Here is a 12,118-nt window from a genome sequence, read left to right as displayed (position 1 = left end):
AGCCTCACTGCTTCGAGGATTTATGTACGTCGTTATATCTATGTCTTATAAAAGTACGATTTAAAGAAGCACTACAAATCATTCGCAATGTTGGGATCGATACATCGCAAGGCCAACCTGCTCCTATCAAAACTAAACTAAACGAGTTCATATTTTATGTTATATTAACAACGCATATGGATCATTTATCTACGAGAGTATTTCTATCAAAGAGCAGAGTAAGAGTAACAGGTGGCGTAATGGGTTCAGCGTGCGACTCTCATAGATCATCAGGTCATCAATCATAGATCAATCAAATCAGTAATAGCATAGACTAATCGTGATTATATATTTTCTGACTAAACTCGCTCTATGAAGTTATTTCGTTTATACTTTATCACATTATTAGTACATAGTACTAAATCTACGGTATATATTTTATTAAAAACTCGTTTATGTAAAATGGATGACAATTTCGGTAATGAAATACATAAAATGTTACAAAAAATGTTCTTAGTATCTCGTCTCTTTCTTTACAATGCGATGGAAAGTGATAGATGAGTACTAATAAAGTGAAATTCGACTTGTTTAGTAATTCTGATTAAGGTTGTAAATATTTGTCTTCCGAAGTGTCCTACATCCAGGGAATAGTATTCTAAAATGTCATATACTATAGTGTTTATTCCCACTTGTTACACAAATATAGTACCAAAGGTAACATTTTCTTATCAGTTACATATGTAAATGTTTGACGATGTATAGCGCAGATATATTTGGTTTAATCTCGAGCTTAAAGCTTGTACGTAGCGTACGCAAATAAGCTTATGCGAGACAAATTGAAAGCTTTCATGGAGCTTACTTCGACTATATATGCTTTTTATGTGAAGTTAATAGTATTTACTTTTGTTAATGTTGTGTATAGTAATTTTTTGTTTATAATTTATTTTAAGTGGAATATCGAATTAAATGAAATAAAAGGTATTCGTACTTGTGTTGACTTGTGATACATATGTTCAACAAATCTTAGTGATTCGTATATCTTGAGAATTTCTATACCTATACATTCCCCATGAATCACGCTATTGGGGAAAATCTCATAATATCCAGTGCAGTAGTTTTTTAATGAATAGCGACCAAACACGGATGGAGACTTTGACCACGCAGTTCCTTGATGGGCTCCTCAGATAATTAATTATGTGTTTATATTAGTAGCACATAATGTTTTTGTGCTTCTAATACAAATACATTATGTATGATGATTGTATCTAAGGCATTATTTTACTATTATTATGTTTACGTTAGATCCTTAGAGGTCTAGATTTCCTAAATTGTGGCCTTGACGAAGACATCAGCAAACAAAACAGCTTTTGTCCTGGCAGTAAATTGTGTGTATAATAACGTTGGCATTCGGTACAATTGGGTCGGTGCGCCTCGTAAAAACGATATCGGGCACGTTATGATAATTTATACGATGAGGGTAGACAGAGATTTGCAAGTTTGCGCCACCCGCCTTTGTAAAGCGAAAAGAAAATTTAAATGAGATATCTTTGTTTATTCATCGCGGTTAAACACTGTAATTTTTTAAATTTGTAAGGGTTTGTCTTGGATAATATCAAATTTCTCATACATATTAATTATTTGAATACGCTCATAATTTTTCTGTAATTTTCGGTATTGTTTTTGCACAAAAACATAATTTTACACTATGATCTAGTCTAACTGAATAGTCTACCAACTTACAGTAACTTTGTTTTGCAGGCTATTAAATCTTAATGTAGTTATTATATATTTATAAGTTTTCATTTTGTTTGTTTATTACTGTTATTATTATCTTAAAGTTTTAGTTATTATTTATATTATTTGTTATTATTAATATTTTGTTTCGTTTTTTTGTGGTCGTTTCTTAAGTTTTTTCCTTTGATAAATTGCTTAAGTTCTAATGTAATTGAAGTGTATGTTAAGTGTGTTAAATTTGTCATGTCATATTTTCCTGTGTTTTTAGGCATAGACATTGTTTTTGTACACGTTGTTGTAAAACTTCTTAAGCTTTACTTGGTAAGTAAACAAGTTTTAGAGACACAACGCGTTTTATAAATTCCATATAAAACACTCACATTTTCATTGAAGCTTAGACGATATAGTATTTATACCTTATTAAGTCGTCTAAGACAAATTGCTGCATTATGTCTTACAGATTATGTAACCAAAATCATACACTACCTATAATATTCGTGCAAATAAAAAATTATGATTACTTAATAACAAGAGGAAGAGAAAAGTGAAGCAAAAAAGTACTTAGCTGGTGCCCAATGAACACTAAACGAAAAAGGGGAAGACTTAGCAGGAAATATATGGTATGAATACCAAATTAATGGTACGTGGCAGAGAGTGCACATAGGAATGACGGGATTTGGAGGAGGCCTTTGACAAAAATGAACACACAGATACCTAAAAGAAGATTGAATTAGGAATATCAAAGTAGCTGAAATTAAAGACTACTATTATTATTAGTATATGAATATGCATGCCTTGTGTGAATTAAAAAGTAATGTACCTTTAGGACCGCGACGACTAGGGCATCGAGCCCGGGTTTACCCGGGCCGTAAAAACCCGGGTTTTCCCGGTTCTGAGGATTACAAAAAAAACCGGGTTTCAATTTTTAAAACTCGGGTTTTCGGGTTTTTCGGGTTTTTTTTGTACTTTTGTTTTTGTTGTTTATTAAGTTTAAAGCACTTTGAATGCAATAATAAGTAAATTGAATAACAATTCGCTTTGATAAATTATTATTTATGACATAAAAAGTAGCTTCCTTGCTACGTTCCTACCCATAAACAAGACATGCAAGTTAAATGCGCGTCCATCTCAGGACATGAGAGGGGTGAACTGTGGAGCAGTTGAGAGGGGAGGGTGTATCGTTGCGCGGGTGATGAATACCGGCGCCAATTGAGACTGATGCCAACCCAAGTATGCAGGTTATGGTGTCTCATATGGCTGCAGTTGATGGAATTTCTCTTAGAACGTTCTCAAAATCACAAGATTTAAAGTACCTTTCTGAAAAGACCGGCAACAAATTAACAACTACTGCTGATACCGTTCGCCACACAATTCTCAAAGACTTTGATAAAAGGAAGCTAGAAATAATAAACGAGATAAAAATTATATTGTCAGATGAAAAGAAGTTTTCCATATCATTCGATGAATGGACATCTATGAAAAATAGAAGATATATAGGGATCACTTTACATTCACCAAATTTTGCAAGGGATAGCAGTTTTCGAAATCTAGGTCTCATACGCATTCACGGGTCCATGAATGCTTACAATTGATTGAGGCCAAAAGATCGAAATGCTCGAAAAAACCGGTCTACCCGGGTTTTGATTACACTTAGACCCGAAAACCCGGGTTTTCAGAATTGAACCGAGTTTCGATGCCCTAGCGACGACTAAATGAATAAATTATATTTGATAAAAGACGTATATTTATTTCTAACATACTAAATTTATACATTTCTCTTTTTGCTTTAAGTATAGAACAATTTAAATGTTCATTTCATGGTTATATAAAAGATTTATTTGAATATTAAAATGCATTTCAATTTTAGTAAATTTCGCCTTAATCATATCTAGTAACAGACCTATAATTTGCGAATACAAAGAATAAAATACGATATTATTATAGAAAGGGGCAAATGGGCAGCCTAACTTTAAGTCATACCGCCGCCCAAATTATAAATGCTCCTATTAAGAATTGGTATGCTATTTTTTTGAAGGACCCTAAGTGGAATTGGTTCTTAAATCAAAACTTGCTGATTAAAGAGAGTGGCGAAGAGATTCTTGTCAGTTCTTGCCCGCTCTACGCCCTTGACTGGAACTTCTAGTAAATGTAAATTTAGAATCAATTTAACATCTTTTTTGATGACGTTTAGAAGTGTACTTGGTTACCTATATAAATAAAGTTATTTAGTGTTAAAGTTAACTACTATTTATGAAACAATGTTGTTGTCATAAATATATAATAATATATTACGGCATGGAAGTTATCGAGGGTCCAAAAAGTATATACTTCAAAGAGAGTCACGCTTTAATGGACTTGCAAGCGTTTGCTCCATTCCACTAATCGATTACATATTCACACAAGTTTACTGTGTAATGAAATAGACAGTAATTGTGTTTATAGTCTAAGATAGCGTTCAAAACGTATATCTTTGATTTAAAGTTAAAAGGACGAAATAAGGTAGTGGAAGTGTTCTACATCGCCACTTTGAATGGAAACGAGAATTTAATAAGATAGTAAAACTGACACCCAACCTTTTTAGGTCTAAGCCTCAGATACTGTAACTGTTTTAAGATAATTTCTCTAATAGGCAAGTAGGTGATCAGTCTGTGCTTGATACTTGCTGTCCACTTTTTGGGACTAAGAAATGTCGGTTTCCTCACGATCCTTCACCGTTCGAGCGAATGTTAAATGCGCAATAAAAAATAAAGTCCATGGCACAGCCGGAAATCGAACCTAAGTCCTTAGGGATGAGAGTCGCACAAGTCGTCAACCGTGTTAACATAGTCGGTTGATGTTCAAGGAAATCTAAGCACTTAGCACAGGTACTTATAATATTAGGAGCATGTATAAGGCTTCTTAATTCTTTTTTATTACAATCTATATAATAGAAATGAATCGCAAAAAAAATACTAAGCGCAAAACTCGAAGGCAGCTGAAAACATTCAATTTCTTTTTTATGATTCCTTTGCACTGTCGAAAAAGTTGAGTAGCAAAAATATCACAGAGGAACCTAAAAAAAGAAGTAAATAATATTAAGGCAAATATGTAAAAACGTAAGTGAGCTAATATAGAATTTATTAAGATTTATTGCAGTATTAACATTCGGTCGTATCACTGTATCCTAAATAAAGTTAAACGTCAAACATTACTTAAGGGCAAATTCAATAAAGATACATCGCGTGAAAGCCTTCCGATTGGATTAACATCCACCTAGCCGTGATAAGATATCGCTTTCGGTCCGGACTGGCATTATAGCCCAGTCATATTAGGGGTTTCACCTCGGAATGAAAGATAATAAGCTGCAAATTGGTATGAACCTTTGTTTTGTCATTCTAAATGTTGTCTCAAAAGTCACAATCGTTATCGTGTCCGCGTCTCAAGATATTCAAGGTCAAAGGTCACAAAAATCGGTTTTTCGCGAATATCTGTCTTCCTATCGGTTAAATGAGATTTGCATTTATTATAAAAGTTGTAGGCTATAAAATTCCCTACAACTTTTGTTTAAACTTTTTTTTCATACGACCAACCGTTTTGAAGGTAGAGCGCGAAGTGCACATCGTACAGTCATATACGGCCTAATGCAAGGCCAAGCGTGAGTTATGGTTATCAGTACGTTATATAGTCAATTATTTACAATAATTATAATTATTAAACAATGCCTATTATTTATGTTCTAACTGTTAATTATTTATATTTAATTAAAGTAAGTAACTTGATTATTTATATATAATTATTCATATTTAACTATTTAAGTATAAAATATTATTAATTCTGGATTATATATTTTAGTTTTATTTTAAGTTAAAATGATAGTAAGAGTATATATTTTACACATATTTTGATTTATTATTAAATACGGCATAATATACATTTATCAAAATGTGAGTTCAAATATCAAAAGTATCTTTGTTGATTTTAATTGTAATGAAATTGGAAATGGAAGCTAATTATCTTCTTCTTCTTCGTCTTCTTCTTCTTCTTGTCGCTCAAAAATGTTCGATTCATTGTCATCATCCTCATTATCTGTCATGTTCATCTCCAAACCTTCCAGAATATCGGGATCATATGTATTTTCTTCATCGGGATTACTTGGATACAGTGAAGCGTTGAGGCAAGCTTGTCCGTTGCACTGGCTGCAAGCTAAAGAACATTGTAGCCCTGATTTTCTGCATCCACAGCGGGAACCACAACCATTTTTGCAATTGCAAAATATTACGTTTAGTAGTTCGGCTGGTGCTGGAGGTAATAACGTTCGTATGGGCTCCAGGATTTCATTTTCAAGCATCCAGCCCCATTCTTGAGGTTCTAAGTCCTTCCCTAACCACGTTTGAATCTGGTAGTAGAAACGTTTTATGTGTTGATGAGCTGCTACACTTGTTGGTGGAAGTGTTGACAGTTGTACAGGTTTATGACTGTACGATGTGCACTTCGCGCTCTACCTTCAAAACGGTTGGTCGTATGAAAAAAAAGTTTAAACAAAAGTTGTAGGGAATTTTATAGCCTACAACTTTTATAATAAATGCAAATCTCATTTAACCGATAGGAAGCCAGATATTCGCGAAAAACCGATTTTTGTGACCTTTGACCTTGAATATCTTGAGACGCGGACACGATAACGATTGTGACTTTTGAGACAACATTTAGAATGACAAAACAAAGGTTCATACCAATTTGCAGCTTATTATCTTTCATTCCGAGGTTGACCCCTTTTCTTACCTAATATGACTGGGCTATTATTGCTTGCGATACGTGGCGGCGATAGTGATATTGAAAAATTAGATTCTTCTTTGAGTTATCTAATAGTATTAGCGTAAACCACAAATGTTTTTTCATTATTTCTGTTTTGGCTATATATTTTACTAGCATTTTATATAGGGATGTTATCGCTGTTTTTTTTAAATCATTAACTATTGATAGAGTATATTGAGAACTGGCAGTAAATGTAAAATTAGAAGCATTCCATGTACCTATATTTATTTATTGACGTTCATAATTGTACATTATGTTACCTACATGAATAAATTATTTTTGAATATGAACAAACCCAGACAACATGCTGCTGATATCAAACCCAGATTTAAACGCCAGTATATAAAACAAATACTTTTCTATCGTTTCATTGCTTAGGTAACGACCATTAACTAGCGCTTTAGTTTGATAAATAATTTTAAAGATAAATATTATAAAGCAATTATTATATAAAACTATTTATTGTTTCAGATAGTGAATCAAAATTCCAAATATTTTCATTTCGCAAAATGGACACATTGATCTTATGGTAAGTTCCCTGTTTAGCCTTTACAATAATAAATACCTATTTACTGTTATAATATTTTTAAAAACGGTCTTTAATAATAAATCAATAAAACATGACTTTATAATTACGGATATAAACACAATTAGTTTTAGTCTAGTGACCTCCGCGTGCAACTCTCCTTAAAGTAGTACATTCGAATCACGGCTGTGCACAATCAGAATTTTCTTAAGTTATATTATATAATCAGAAATCTTGTGTCAGCCACAGAAGGCTGATGTTCTATTGCCTACTCTTGAGCTGGTGAATTTGAAGCCAAGACCCTTTTAGGGTATTAAATAATAATTTTAAACAATAATTACAATTAATTCTACAATAACAAAACCAATAAAATATGTAAAAAGGATATCCTAGTACTTTAAATCAATTATTTGGTTATATCTCAGGCTGTAACATACCTAAATAATTGCAATTACAGTCGAAGGTAATATAGAAGCTAGTAACTAGTTCTACAATTATAATTTAAGAAAATATAGTTGTATATTAAACACATTGAATAACATATTTAAAATACTTATCTATAAATATCCTTAATCAAATAATTTACAAACAGAAAACAATACCGTTTGTAAAACCTGTATAAACATTCTCAAAAGACCCTTGAATTTGTTTACATAAAACATTAAAAATGCAAAATAAAAATAGCATAAACAATTTAAACTCCAACTGAAATGAAAAGCCTTGCTCTGCAAAACACAATGGCTGAAAGTTTAGAAGTTTTGAAATAAAATATTATGTTAAGAGTTAAAGCCAACCTTTGAAGCTATAAATGGCATTTTTATTGTTACCCTTGTTTGTAATAAAATTTATTACAATTGTATAAAAATAACCATCGTTTCAATAAGTCTTCTTGTGCGTTGACGTAATTATTATTATTCGTTACGTAGCTAATGGATAAAGATACGAAAGCGTTGTCGAAATCCTATTGACAAACATAGATAAACTTATTCGTCCGTTTTATTGAGATTATATGAGAATATGTATCTGGCAGAGGCCTTATTGGACTAAGGTAGACAAGTGTTAATTCCACGTTGGTATAAATCTATTGCCGTTCAGCAAAAGTTCGAACGAAAAGCTCGTTCCCGTAAATCAATCATAAACGCTGCTACACATCGTAGCAATTCGTAGACAAATGAAATAACGCTAAGTAGATGCTACGAATCTGTAGACGGTCCCCCATTATCACCCAGGTATATAAGTAATACAATTGTATGTAATTTATAAAGCTCCCGCTGTTCCGCCCAACGGCAGTGTATTCTTCACTTTAAACAACCATCAATTTTCGTTGCACATTCGCCCATCTGAAGTTCAATATGTATAGTATTGGAGCGATTTTCTTTTGACAAGCTTTTAGAACTATCTACGGCAAATAAATGGTTTCTATTTTCTTTTGTTGACTCAAGATTTACTGTATTTCACTAGTATTTTAGGAAAATATAAACTTATATAAAAGATCATGGTTTATCTGCCTACAAGTACACCAAAAATTTACGACTTTGATTTAAAAGTTGCAAGTTTTATTGTTTATCCAAAAAGTAAGATCAATCCTTCTGACTCAGATGTTTGGAAAGAGATTACGGAGACCCCAATAAGTAGAGAAATTGAAGCCTGAAATACCCTATTTATATAAACTCTGTTAAAATGTATTTTCGAAAAGATTTCTTTGTAAGTCAAATATTTGTTTTAATTTCAGTAAAAGTTAAGTCAACATTTCGGCTAAGCCGAGAAAAGCGTTTGATTGCCGAGCTATCATTTGTCTCGAGTGAGCTCGGCGCCTCACTAATCCCACGATTAAACCACAGTTCCACTATTGACGATCTTTGATTTGTTGATACAATAGCGACAATTGGCAGCGGTCTATGCTATGTTTTATTAGGTAGAAGTAAGATTTGGAGACGTCATTTATTTTTATCTATCAGATGTGTAAGATAAAATTATTTTCGGGTAGAAGAAGCAAATAATTTGTTGTTGTAATACCCTCATTTTTATAATATACAAAATAAAGATGAAAAAAGTTTATTTGATAATTTCACGCAACTTTATTTAACAAATTTATAAGGTTGTCTGAAATTGAATTCATATAATATATATACTAATTAAAATATATAAATTTATTTTTGTATAGAGGATTTCGCGCTAATAACAACGATTTATGTAATGGCATTTTAATCCTGTTTTAAACTACTCGTCGCTAGAGTTTGGGTATTTTTATCATGAATTATTAAGGTAATCCTATAAAGCTTTTTCACATATAGGTCTCACAAACTCTACAAACAGTAGGCAGAGAAATCATCCAACATTTTTGCGTAACAACCGTATTTAGTCCCATCTGTGCAGGCCACAGTCGTTTATCTTGAGTAGGAAAGCCATCAGCCACCATTTGTATGCAAATGCAGATCGATACCAATGTTTGCCTTCGCACTGAATGCTGCTTTCTCACTAAATGAGGCTTATTTAAGATTTATCGTTTACGATATAAACTTTTTTTTTATTCACATGTGATAACTTAAATTTAGGTTTAGTATTACGAACGTGGATTTGTCAATTAACTGCCTAGACTTTTAACTAAACGGCGTCGTTTAACTAACGGCCTGTAACGGCCTGGCCTTTGGCCTTTCGTACCATAATGTCCTTTTTTGGCTGAAATAAAAATGATGAAAAATATGACATAAATAATATTTCTTTTAAACTTAAATTGCTTCAGATAATTTTATATTATTATTCTCACTGCAGTGTTAATACTTCTTGTTTTTCATGAAAGTTTGGAAAACACCATCAAAGTTGTAGTTTGCCGACGCCATATTGACAGTTTGAGAGTAGCAGAAAGAGCGAATTAAACTTAAATTAACAGTCATCGCTAGGCAACTAATGAAACGTTATCGATCCAAGTCATTTGCCTAACTGTTTGATCAACTGCCTGAACATCTTTCAGGACGCTAGTTAAACGGCTGCTTATTAAGCAAGTTGGCTGCGACATATGTATATATAAGTTACAGACCACCTTAAAGTACTATTAAATTGGAAGGCAACTATTAAGCAAGGAAATCACTCATGCATCCGAGACCTGAATTACTTTTTACACATACATTTCATTCGCGATAAATCCTGGCGTTGTGAAACTATATATAAATATATATTTATGTGTAGAAATGTAAATTTTCTCTTGACACAATTTGTTGAACACCTCAAAATGTTATTTTAAGTAAAGGTGGGCGTCCACGTGCACGTTACGAATGACCCTTGACCTGACCACTCTTCACTCTTCTTCGTATTTCAATATTCCATGCGAGCTCCCTTGCTTATTTGCTTGGAAATAAATCTTTTCGGTTCAGTCGCTCGGCATTTCCTCATTTGTTGGCTAGATTGGGTGCTTTTAAAAGCTTAATCTTTAGATAATTAAAATTGTTCAGTGTGCCTCGTACGAAGTCGAATTACCTGCGTAATTCTCCAATGTTTAGGGTTTTGTCGAACTATGACAACCATTTTCAAGACATTGATATTTTCTACCACAAGAAGAGAGATGTGAAGAAGTGCCTGGAGAAGCGGGAAGACTCCGATTTTTTTTAAGTAGTAGTTTTTTTTAAGTAGTAGATATTTATAAATTCTTAGTATTATTTGTTGCTTTTTTTTAATTTTGCAGTTTTTAATTTTATTCTTTTATTTTTCTTTTAAATGACACTTTGTCTTTTAATGCTTGTTTTCTGTTTTTTATTTAATCTGTGTAATCTGTTTTGGCTTTGTGTATTGTATTTGTGTTTTGTATAATAATATGTGTTAAGTAGCTCTTGATTACTTATTATTAAATAAATAAATAAATAAACTTGGGCTTCCGCCTTTTTGTAGTTCCCACACACGTCAGCAGTCTGTTAATAAAATATTATATAATGTTTGTGTACAGTGTTACCACATATTAGCATACATAAGTTTCGGTGACCAAAAATTAAAATTATACAAAGCCTAATATATCTATATATATTCTTGACTCAACACGAAAAATGGGACACAATTGACAGTAGGGAGAAGAGAAGAATTCATTTTCGAACAATTATAGAGGTCAGATAAATAAAACAAATATTTTACACTTAAGTGAACAAATAATGGACGACATTTATTTATATATTATAATAAGATTTATAAAATATCAAAATGACCTATTACAATGAAAGTAAATTCAAATGCGTCGATTAAATTAATAATTAAGTAAACCTGGAATCGGAAACCATTTCTAAATAGTTCTCACAATGATATCCCAAACTTGGAGTGACGTAGTACATTAAAATAGGATTCATACACAAATTCTGTGGTAAAAGGGCCTGATATTCATGCCTAAACACGCCTTTAATACAATAAACCTTAATGTTATTATTATGTACTAGCTGACCTGGCAAACGTCGTCTTGCCAAACTACTACCTTTAACTCAGCGCCATCTGTTAGAATTGTATCAAATAATAAACAAATGTTAATGTTATCGTAATTTTAGTAAGGATGCCTATTTTTTTGAAAATGAAATATAGCCTATGTCACTCAGGAATGATGTAGCTTTCCAACAGTGAAAGAATTTTTCAAATCTGCCAAGTAGTTTCGGAGCCTATTCAATTCATACAAACAAACAAACAAAAAATCAAACCTTTCCTCTTTATAATATTAGTATAGATATAATAAGATTTATAAAATATCAAAATGACCTATTACAATGAAAGTAAATTCAAATGCGTCGATTAAATTAATAATTAAGTAAACCTGGAATCGGAAACCATTTCTAAATAGTTCTCACAATGATATCCCAAACTTGGAGTGACGTAGTACATTAAAATAGGATTCATACACAAATTCTGTGGTAAAAGGGCGTGATATTCATGCCTAAACACGCCTTTAATACAATAAACCTTAATGTTATTATTATGTACTAGCTGACCTGGCAAACGTCGTCTTGCCAAACTACTACCTTTAACTCAGCGCCATCTGTTAGAATTGTATCAAATAATAAACAAATGTTAATGTTATCGTAATTTTAGTAAGGATGCCTATTTTTTTGAAAATGAAATATA

General features: G+C 32.2%; 1 protein-coding gene across 6 annotated transcripts in view; it reads left to right on the top strand.

The window, feature by feature from the left end:
* LOC110999109 (stress-activated protein kinase JNK) overlaps positions 1–12,118 on the top strand; it is an 82,291-nt gene that overhangs the window by 51,552 nt on the left and 18,621 nt on the right. For 4 of the 6 annotated variants that reach the window (XM_045632988.1, XM_045632987.1, XM_045632989.1 and 1 more), the window contains one exon: positions 6,976–7,033. The exons of the other annotated variants lie outside the window; for them this stretch is intronic. The gene's annotated coding sequence lies outside the window, so the exon portion shown is untranslated. The remainder of the gene's footprint in view (positions 1–6,975; positions 7,034–12,118) is intronic. 6 annotated transcript variants of the gene reach the window in all.

This window comes from Pieris rapae, chromosome 21 (assembly GCF_905147795.1).
Source record: "Pieris rapae chromosome 21, ilPieRapa1.1, whole genome shotgun sequence".
Classification (NCBI taxonomy): Eukaryota; Metazoa; Arthropoda; class Insecta; order Lepidoptera; family Pieridae; genus Pieris; species Pieris rapae.
The sequence above is the reverse complement of the archived record's forward strand: the minus strand, read 5'-3'. Positions and strand labels throughout refer to the sequence as shown.